This window comes from Myxocyprinus asiaticus, chromosome 8 (genome assembly GCF_019703515.2).
Source record: "Myxocyprinus asiaticus isolate MX2 ecotype Aquarium Trade chromosome 8, UBuf_Myxa_2, whole genome shotgun sequence".
Classification (NCBI taxonomy): domain Eukaryota; kingdom Metazoa; phylum Chordata; class Actinopteri; order Cypriniformes; family Catostomidae; genus Myxocyprinus; species Myxocyprinus asiaticus.
The window spans coordinates 39,052,650-39,064,524 of record NC_059351.1 but is presented as its reverse complement, the minus strand read 5'-3'; positions in this window follow the sequence as shown (position 1 = coordinate 39,064,524).

Below are 11,875 nucleotides of genomic sequence, written 5' to 3'. Positions count from 1 at the left end.
AAACAGGTCAGGCAAAGTGTCAGTCTGTCATTGCTTCACCTCCAGTCAACATTTTACAGAGGAATGTAGATTAGAATGATCATTTTTAGTTGTCTGAGGTTGATTTGAATTCAAAATCTCTGCATTTGGACTGTCTAAAAAATCTTTCTCTAATGTATTTAAGCATGTCTCACCAGAGAAAGTATTGTATTTTTATCTGTTCTTCTTTGAATGAAAGTGCCCTTAAAGAATTTCTCCTTTATGTGTACTTTTATTTTGTGTGAAAAGAGTTGAAATGGGTTGAAAATTGAACTACAAATTTTTTTGCATAGAAAACATCTTTAATAATACAAAATCAGACAACAACCAAATTAAATCTGATTGTGGAGAGAACATTACATGTAGCACATGATATTGATCAAATGCAGTCTGACCATGCGGACCTAATTTATTTTTTATTTTTTATATATATTTATATATATATAATAAAACAATTTATTCAGTTCTTTCCTTTATAACCTAAAACGTCCTGGTTACTTTCATAACCTCCGTTCCCTGAAGGAGGAAATGAGACGTTGTGTTGATGTAGTGACACTAGGGGTCACCTTTGGGAGCCCCAAACACCTCTGATCTTTGAGAAAAGGCCAATGGGAATTGGCGAGTGGAATCCGCATGCCACTCCCCCGGACATACGGGTATAAAAGGAGCTGGCTTGCAACCACTCATTCAGGTTTTGTGCTGAGGAGCCGAGACAAGGTTCCGGCCATTTCAGCGGGTAGTTCAATGTTGTGGCAGGAGGGACACAACGTCTCGTTCCCTCCATCAGGGAACAGAGGTTACGAAAGTAACCCCTGTAATGGGCCAAGTTAGCACACGCACTGGTCCGGCTCTGAGTCCAGGAACCAATCGTCGAGCTGCGAGGGTTCAGGGGGTAGTGGAGGGTTCCACTCCAGCCTGACACTTGCAGCCGCCCGGGCAAGCATGGCAGCCAGCTCCGCGTCAGCCTGCGACTGGGCGACCGCACCTTGGGAGCCCAGTCGAGTCCTCAGCATCAGAATGGACGAGCCCGCTCTCCGATGCTGTGATCGAGAGCTCATCGTCTTCGCGAGCCCAGAGTGAGATTGCGAACTCACCTTGAGACGAGCCGGCAGTCTCATCCCAGAACTCGACCGGGTCACACGAGCGTACTGGGGAATGGGAGGTCCGTGGGGGATTTTCCCAGCAGAGAAGCTCCCATTGAGGTCCCCAAATCGCCCCCAGTGCTAACTGCTGAGGCCTCATACCCGTTGGTAGAAGGATTGAGGCGTGAAGCCACTGGGGTGGCTTTCCCTCTGATAAAGGAAAGCCACGACCGCAACGTTGCCATGGTCATGTTCTCGCAATGAGGACATGACCCATCCATGAACGATGTCTCCGCGTGGGCAGCGCCCAAGCACATGAGACAGTGATCGTGGCCGTCAGAAGTGGAGAGATAGCGACCGCAACCAGGAATTATACACAGACGGAAAGGCGTCTTTTTAAAGACGCTCCATCTGTGCCACTCTTTTAGTAAGAAAATATACTCTTTTATTAGGAAGAATATACTCTTTTAGCTGTTGAAGCGCCCAGGGGCGTTCTCTGCTCACCACCGGTGCAAGAGGGGGAGAAACCGCTGTAATGCACCGTAAATCCAACAGTTTTTGAGGTGAATGGATCGGCGGAGGAATTCAGCTTGCTGAAACACAACCGCTCGGCTCCGAAGAAAAAATCTGAATGAGTGATTGCAAGCCAGCTCATTTTATACCCGTATGTCCGGGGGAGTGGCATGCAAATTCCACTCGCCAATTCACACTAGCCTTTTCTCAAAGATCAGAGGTGTTTGGGGCTCCCAAGGACGACCCCTAGTGTCACTACATCAACACAACGTTGAGTGAGTGACAGATATGGAACATGCTACTCTGTTATATCTTTTAATTATGAAAAAGAACTACATCATTACAAAGTTTTTTTTTTTAGACATGCTCTACATACCATGTTTTTTGACAAAACAATGGTATTCTTGAAGTTCCTTGGAGAACCATAAAAAATATGGTATCTGGTAATCATCCAGTGCCATGGTATTACTACTGTAATGCCACATTTTTTTTTTTTTTTTATAGGGGATCTTATCTGATCTTGTCTCAACACTCCTTGATTTTCTGTCTCATCTCTGACACTTTTCTTAGAAGACTAGCTTACTACATTTCATTTCACATTAATATACATTTATTTTACTATTCTGCCATTTGTATTTAGGACTTTAAAATCCCTTGTAACAATACTGTGGCAGAACAATGGTATCAGATGGAAATAGTATTAGATATAATAATACCATGATGGCTCTGTATGTATATATACACACACACGCGTGCACACACACACACACACACACTGGCGGCCAAATGTTTGGAATAATGTACAGATTTTGCTCTTATGGAAAGAAATTGGTCCTTTTATTTGTGTCATTATCAGTGGCATTCAACTGATCACAATGTATAGTCAGGACATTAATAACATGAAAAATGACTATTACAATTTGAAAAGAAGTTCCTAAACTACTTCAAAGAGTTCTCATCAAAAAATGCTCCATGTGCAGCAATGACAGCTTTGCAGATCCTTGGCATTCTAGCTGTCAGTTTGTCCAGATACTCAGGTGACATTTCACCCCACGCTTCCTGTAGCACTTGCCATAGATGTATGTCTTGTCAGGCACATCTCACGCACCTTACAGTCTAGCTGATCCCACAAATGCTCAATGGGTTTAAGATCCATGACACTTGTCCAATGTCTGTGTTTCTTTTTGTTTTTCTGTTTCAAAAGTGGCTTTTTCTTTGCAATTCTTCCCATAAGGCCTGCACCCCTGAGTCTTCTCATTACTGTTGTACATGAAACTGGTGTTGAGTGTGTAGAATTCAATGAAGCTGTCAGCTGAGGACATGTGAGGCACTCTGATATACTTATCCTCTTGTTTAGTTGTACATCTGGCCTTCCACATCTCTTTCTGTCCATGTTAGAGCCAGTTGTCCTTTGTCTTTGAAGACTGTAGTGCACACCTTTGTATGAAATTTTTTTGGCAATTTCAAGCATTGTATAGCCTTCATTCCTCAAAACAATTATTGACTGATGAGTTTCTAGAGAAAGCTGTATCTTTTTATTTTTTTGTTGCCATTTTTGACTTAATATTGACCTTAAGACATACCAGTCTATTGCATACTGTGGCAACTCAAAAACAAACACAAAGACAATGTTAAGCTTCATTTAATGAACCAAATAGCTTTCAACTGTGTTTGATATAATGGCAAGTGATTTTCTAGTACCAAATTAGCAATTTAGCATGATTACTCAAGGATAAGGTGTTGGAGTGATGGCTGCTGGAAATGGGGCCTGTCTAGACTTGATAAAAAATGACTTTTTTCAAATAGTGATGGTGCTGTTTTTTCATCAGTAATGTCCTGACTATACTTTGTGATCAGTTGAACGCCACTTCGGTAAATTAAAGTACCAATTTCCTTCCGAAACAGCAAAATCTGTACATTATTCCAAACTTTTGGCCACTGGTGTATGTATATACAGGTGCATCTCAATAAATTAGAATGTCGTGGAAAAGTTCATTTATTTCAGTAATTCAACTCAAATTGTGAAACTCGTGTATTAAATAAATTCACTGCACACAGACTGAACTAGTTTAAGTCTTTGGTTCTTTTAATTGTGATGATTTTGGCTCACATTTAACAAAAACCCACCAATTCACTATCTCAAAAAATTAGAATATGGTGACATGCCAATCAGCTAATCAACTCAAAACACCTGCAAAGGTTTCCTGAGCCTTCAAAATGGTCTCTCAGTTTGGTTCACTAGGCTACACAATCATGGGGAAGACTGCTGATCTGACAGTTGTCCAGAAGACAATCATTGACACCCTTCACAAGGAGGGTAAGCCACAAACATTCATTGCCAAAGAAGCTGGCTGTTCACAGAGTGCTGTATCCAAGCATGTTAACAGAAAGTTGAGTGGAAGGAAAAAGTGTGGAAGAAAAAGATGCACAACCAGCCGAGAGAACCGCAGCCTTATGATTGTCAAGCAAAATCGATTCAAGAATTTGGGTGAACTTCACAAGGAATGGACTGAGGCTGGGGTCAAGGCATCAAGAGCCACCACTCACAGACGTGTCAAGGAATTTGGCTACAGTTGTCGTATTCCTCTTGTCAAGCCACTCCTGAACCACAGACAACGTCAGAGGTGTCTTACCTGGGCTAAGGAGAAGAAGAACTGGACTGTTGCCCAGTGGTCCAAAGTCCTCTTTTCAGATGAGAGCAAGTTTTGTATTTCATTTGGAAACCAAGGTCCTAGAGTCTGAAGGAAGGGTGGAGAAGCTCATAGCCCAAGTTGCTTGAAGTCCAGTGTTAAGTTTCCACAGTCTGTGATGATTTGGGGTGCAATGTCATCTGCTGGTGTTGGTCCATTGTGTTTTTTGAAAACCAAAGTCACTGCACCCGTTTACCAAGAAATTTTGGAGCACTTCATGCTTCCTTCTGCTGACCAGCTTTTTAAAGATGCTGATTTCATTTTCCAGCAGGATTTGGCACCTGCCCACACTGCCAAAAGCACCAAAAGTTGGTTAAATGACCATGGTGTTGGTGTGCTTGACTGGCCAGCAAACTCACCAGACCTGAACCCCATATAGAATCTATGGGGTATTGTCAAGAGGAAAATGAGAAACAAGAGACCAAAAAATGCAGATGAGCTGAAGGCCACTGTCAAAGAAACCTGGGCTTCCATACCACCTCAGCAGTGCCACAAACTGATCACCTCCATGCCACGCCGAATTGAGGCAGTAATTAAAGCAAAAGGAGCCCCTACCAAGTATTGAGTACATATACAGTAAATGAACATACTTTCCAGAAGGCCAACAATTCACTAAAAATGTTTTTTTTATTGGTCTTATGATGTATTCTAATTTTTTGAGATGGTGAATTGGTGGGTTTTTGTTAAATGTGAGCCAAAATCGTCACAATTAAAAGAACCAAAGACTTAAACTACTTCAGTCTGTGTGCATTGAATTTATTTAATACACGAGTTTCACAATTTGAGTTGAATTACTGAAATAAATGAACTTTTCCACGACATTCTAATTTATTGAGATGCACCTGTATATTTAGGCAAATCTGAAATTCAGATTTGGATTTAAAATTAACCTCAGACCATTTAAAACTTTCATGCTAATCAACATTCCTCTCTAAAATGTGGATTACAGGCTGAAGTGTTGACAGACTGACACTTTGTTCTTTATCTGTGATGTCTGGGATTCATTTTCATGTGCACACTGCATTTAAGAGTAGTGCTGGAATGAACTTGATCATCCTTTTAGTCTTAACAGTCCTGTTTATCTATTTGCAAGAGGCATGTAACAGGCTTACTTTCAGTTTTCACTTTTTATTTGCTCTCATGCAGCTCATTCTATACTCGCACGCAAAGATATAGTTATGGTTATTTGAGTTTCAGTCATATCTTTGTGTTTCATGAATAGCTTTTAATTTGCCCCAGACCAGATAAGCTGCCAGTTGAAATGGGGATCAAGCTTGACTCATGGTTAAATCAGCTGAGTACCAGCTTGACAATCTCCATAGACCAGCTAGACCAGCTGGGGAACCTGCCCCCCATTTTTTAGCTATGATGTTTGTTTGTTTTTCATCTGAGACTTAACCTAATCACATTTTGTGTGTGTGTGTACTATGCAAATGTAACAATGAGGGAGGTCTCAAGAGCAGGATCTAAACGCAGCTTTCTTTAATAATAATAAAACAAAATACAAAGCAGGTTAATGCAGAAACAAGATCAAGATCACCTGCCATATATTTCTTTTCACATTCCATTTGGAATTTATTGTTCTCTTATTTTGTCTAATTAAATGTGATTTCTACTTAAAATATGAAATAACATTTTTACCCATTTCAACTAATAAATATATATATATTTCAAGGCACTTTTATTTTTTTAAGGCACTTTTATTTTTGGAGAATAAAACAATAAAATAAATACCTCCCCTGGTAAAAAACAAAAACAAAAACCTTTAAGATCGGACGGTTATTTCCTTTTAAAACGCTAATAACCAGCAAAGTTTAAACTCTTAGCGCAGCAACTGATTGACAGATCAAGCAGCTTCGCTGCTGCCGGGACGCAAACAATACAGATTAGCTTAGTTTACACCTCAAATGTGATGCAGTCATTTAAGTTTTTGACCACATTCATATGTGGTTTATGTAATCCGATCACAAAATATTTTGGATCTGTATTTAGCGCTAACCACATGTGATCGGATCACCAAAAACACATCTTAATACCAGGTGTAAATGGGGTCAATTTCCTGGGATTTTTTTTTTACGCACAACAGTCTCTAGAGTTTACTCAGAATGGTGGCAAAAACGTCCAGGGAGCGGCAGTTCTAAGAACGGAAACACCTTGTTGATGAGAGAGGTCAACGGAGAATGGCCAGGCTGGTTCGAGCTGACAGAAAGTCTATGGTAACCCAGATAACCACTCTGTCCAATTGTAGTGAGCAAAATGCCTCGAACCTTAAGGAGGATGGGCTACAACAGCAGAAGACCATAGCGTTCCTAATAAAATGCTCGGTGAGTTTATATATAAAAATAAATTAAATTTTTTTTTTAAAACTACCTTGCTTTGCAGGGGGCTCAGGGGCCCTAAGTGGCCGCTTATAGCTAGAAACGGCCCTGGATTTAGGGGTAGGGTTAAGGTTAGGTTAAGGTTAAGGGAAAGGGTTGGTGTAGGGTTTCTGTGGGACTCCAAAAAAACACAGTAACTACAGTCTGTGAATGTGGCATGCGACTCTTGCAAAACTCGTTCCTTCTAGACACGACCCATCAACGAGAGCATGTACAGCACTCTGTGTATGCATCGAGTGGGAGATAGTGGAATCAGATTATAATTATGACATGCTGACTTTTCTTTTTTGGAACTTGAAAGTGTTGGACCCCACTGACTTGCAAAATGAGCTTGGTTGGTGTAACCTAATGTATTCAGGTATATTCATATATATATATATATATATATACATATATATATATATATATATATATATATATATATATATATATATATATATATATATATATATATATACTGTATATCACTTGCCATTATATCAGAATTATATCACAACTAAAAGCTATTTGGTTCATTAAATGAAGCTTCACATTGTCTTTATGTTAGTTATTGAGTTGCCACAGTGTGCAATAGACTGGCATGTCTTAAGGTCAATATTAGGTCAAAAATGGAGAAAAAACAAACAGCTTTCTCTAGAAATTCATCAGTCAATCATTGTTTTGAGGAATGAAGTCTATACAATGCTTGAAATTGCCAAAAAACGTAATATTTCATACAAAGGTGTACACTACAGTCTTCAAAGACAAAGGACAACTGGCTTTTACAAGGACAGAAAGAGATGTGGAAGGCTTAGATACAATTAAACAAGAGGATAAGTACATCAGAGTCTCTAGTTTGAGAAATAGACACCTCACATGTCCTCAGCTGACAGCTTCATTGAATTCTACCCACTCAACACCAGTTTCATGTATACAGTGCATCTGGAAAGTATTCACAGCGCTTCACTTTTTCCACATTTTGTTATGTTACAGCCTTATTCCAAAATGGATTAAATTCATTATTTTCCTCAAAATTCTACAAACAATACCCCATAATGACAACGTGAAAGAAGTTTGTTTGAAATCTTTGCAAATGTATTAAAAATAAAAAACGGGAAAAAAAAATCACATGTACATAAGTATTCACAGCCTTTGCCATGACACTCAAAATTGAGCTCATGTGCATCCTGTTTCCACTGATCATCCTTCAGATGTTTCTACAACTTGATTGGAATCCACCTGTGGTAAATTCAGTTGATTGGACATGATTTGGAAAGGCACACACCTGTCTATATAAGGTCCCACAGTTAACAGTGCATGTCAGAGCACAAACCAAGCCATGAAGTCCAAGGAATTGTCTGTAGGCCTCTGAGACAGTATTGTATCGAGGCACAGATCTGGGGAAGGGTGCAGAAAAATTTCTGCAGCATTGAAGGTCCCAATGAGCACAGTGGCCTCCATCATCCGTAAATGGAGGGAGTTTGGAACCACCTGGACTCTTCCTAGAGCTGGCCGCCCGGCCAAACTGAGCAATCGGGGGAGAAGGGCCTTAGTCAGGGAGGTGACCAAGAACCCGATGGTCACTCTGACAGAGCTCCAGCGTTTCTCTGTGGAGAGAGGAGAACCTTCCAGAAGAACAACCATCTCTGCAGCACTCCACCAATCAGGCCTGTATGGTAGAGTGGCCAGACGGAAGCCACTCCTCAGTAAAAGGCACATGACAGCCCACCTGAAGTTTGCCAAAAGGCACCTGAAGGACTCTCAGACCATGAGAAACAAAGATTGAACTCTTTGGCCTGAATGGCAAGCGTCATGTCTGGAGGAAACCAGGCACCGCTCATCACCTGGCCAATACCATCCCTACAGTGAAGCATGGTGGTGGCAGCATCATGCTGTGGGGATGTTTTTCAGCGGCAGGAACTGAGAGACTAGTCAGGATCGAGGGAAAGATGAATGCAGCAATGTACAGAGACATCCTTGATGAAAACCTGCTCCAGAGTGCTCTGGACCTCAGACTGGGGCAGAGGTTCATCTTCCAACAGGACAACGACCCTAAGTACACAGCCAAGATAACAAAGGAGTGGCTACGGGACAACTCTGTGAATGTCCTTGAGTGGCCCAGCCAGAGCCCAGACTTGAACCCAATTGAACATCTCTGGAGAGATCTGAAAATGGCTGTGCATCGACGCTCCCCATCCAACCTGATGGAGCTTGAGAGGTCCTGTAAAGAAGAATGGGAGAAACTTCCCAAAAATAAGTGTGCCAAGCTTGTAGCATCATACTCAAAAAGACTTGAGGCTGTAATTGGTGCCAAAGGTGCTTCAACAAAGTATTGAGCAAAGGCTGTGAATACTTATGTACATGTGATTTTTTTTTTTTTTTTCGTTTTTTATTTGTAATACATTTGCAAAGATTTCAAACAAACTTCTTTCCCATTGTCATTATGGGGTATTGTTTGTAGAATTTTGAGGAAAATAATGAATTTAATCCATTTTGGAATAAGGCTGTAACATAACAAAATGTGGAAAAAGTGAAGTGCTGTGAATACTTTCCGGATGCACTGTATCAGTAAAGAGAAGACTCAGGGGTGCAGGCCTTATGGGAAGAATTGCAAAGAAAAAGCCACTTTTGAAACAGAAAAACAAAAAGAAAAGGTTAGAGTGGGCAAATAAACACAGACATTGGACAACAGATAATTAGAAAAGAGTGTCATGGATCTTAAACCCATTGAGCTTTTGTGGGATCAGCTAGACTGTAAAATGTGTGAGAAGTGCCCGACAAGACCACAGAAAGCGTGGGGTGAAATTTCACCTGAGTATCTGGACAAACTGACAGCTAGAATGCCAAGGATCTGCAAAGCTGTCATTGCTGCACGTGGAGGATTATTTGATGAGAACTCTTTGAAGTAGTTTAAGAAGTTCTGAACATTTGTTTCAAATGTCCTGACTATACATTGTGATCAGTTAAATGCCACTTTGGTGAAAAAAAGTACTAATTTCTTTCCATAAGAGCAAAATCTGTACATTATTCCAAACTTTTGGCCACCAGTGTATATATATCTGCTCTCTCGCCTCTCAGCTATAGGTGTCTCAGGCACTGCACTACAATGGTTCATATTTTATCTGACCGTTAAGAACCACAAATCTTCCACGGCTTCTGTCTCATTTGGTGTTCCTCAGGGTTTGGTGCTGGGTCCGCTCCTTTTTATAATTTACATGCTCCCAATGGGGCAAATCATGAGACAACATGGCCTTAGCTTTCACAGCTATGCTGATGACATTCAAATTTATTTCAGCTATTGCTCCTCATCAGCTTCTCCACCACCATGACTTTCTGCATGTATTCAAGGTCTCAGATACTGGTTGACTCCAACTTTCCAAAACTCAATGCAGAAAAAGCTGAAATATTACAAGTTGGCCCCAAAACCCTTATTACCTCTGAACACAACCTTAGCTTGGACATAGATGGCATTGCCATTCAGCCCTCTCCCACTGTTCGTAATCTAGAGGTGATACTTGACCCTTTGCTGACATTTGAAGAACATTAATCATTTCACAAAAGCATAATTTTTTTCAACTACGCAGTATTGCCCGTCTTTGGCTTCTGCTAAGCATGAACGATGCTGAAACTGTTATTCATGCATTCATAACCACTAGGCTAGATTATTGTAATACACTTCTTTTTGATCTTCCATCTAAAACTCCCAAACAACTTCAATACATTCAAAACTCATCTGACAGGGTCCTTACACATATGAAGAAATCTGACCATATCACTCCCATACTATGTCAGCTTCACTGGTTGCCAGTATCCTATCGCATCAAATTTAAAATTCTAATCATAACTTTTAAATCTTTACATGGACTTGCTCCACTCTATCTTTCTGAATTACTATCTTCTTACTCACCCTCTCATACTCTACGGTCCTCTGGAGCTAATCTTCTCACCATCCCTAAGTTCAGGTTGTCTTCTATGGGTGGCAGGTCTTTTTCCTCTGGAATTCTCTTCCACCCTCTCTCCGTGAACTTTCTTCCTTGTCTGCCTTTACATTTCAACTCAAAACTCATCTTTTTGCTTTGAGTTTTTTTTTTTTTTTTTTTTTTTTTTTTTTGTCTTTTGTTGTTGATTGATTGTTTTTGTTTTGCTTTAATTTTGGTTTTGCTATATGACTTCTTTGTAAAGTGACCTTGAGTATTGTGAAAGGCACTATATAAATACAAATTGACACACTACCGGTCAAAACTTTTGAAACACGACTGAAATGTTTCTCATTATCTTAAAATATTTTGATCTGAAGGCATATGCTTAAATGTTTGAAATTAGTTTTGTAGACACAAATATAATTGTGCCACCATATTAATTTATTTCATTGTAAAACTAAAATTTAATAATAATAATAATAATATATACATATATATATATATATATATATATATATATATATATATATATATATATATATATATATATATATATACGTTTTTGAAATTGATGACCAAATAATAAAGCAGCCAATAAGTGCCCAACATAGATGGGAACTCCTTCAATACTGTTTAAAAAGAATCCCAGGGTGATACCTCAAGAAGTTGGTTGAGAAAATGTCAAGGGTACATTTCTGCAAATTCTAGGCAAAGGGTGACTACTTTGAAGATGCTAAAATATAACACAGTTTTGATTTATTTTGGATTTTGTTTAGTCACAACATAATTTCCATAGTTCCATTTATGTTATTCCATAGTTTTGATGACTTTACTATTATTCTAAAATGTAAAAAAAAAAAAAAAAAAAAAATATTATAATAAAGAATGAGTGTTTCAAAACTTTTGTCCAGTAGTGTGTATGTATGTATATATATATATATATATATATATATATATATATATATATATATATATATATATATATATATATATATACACACACACACTCTACCAAACAAAAGTTGTATAAGATGTACACAGCTCTGGGAAAAATTAAGAGACCACTACAAAATTATCTGTTTCTCTGGATTTACTATGTGTTTGAGTAAAATGAGTAAAATTTCTCCCAAATTCCAAATAAAAATATTGTCATTTAGAGCATTTATTTGCAGAAAATGACAACATGTCAAAATAATAAAAAAGATTATTGTGTTTTCAGTCCTCATATAATGCAAAGAAAACAAGTTCATGTTAATTTTTAAACAACACAGTACTAATGTTTTAACTTAGAGGAA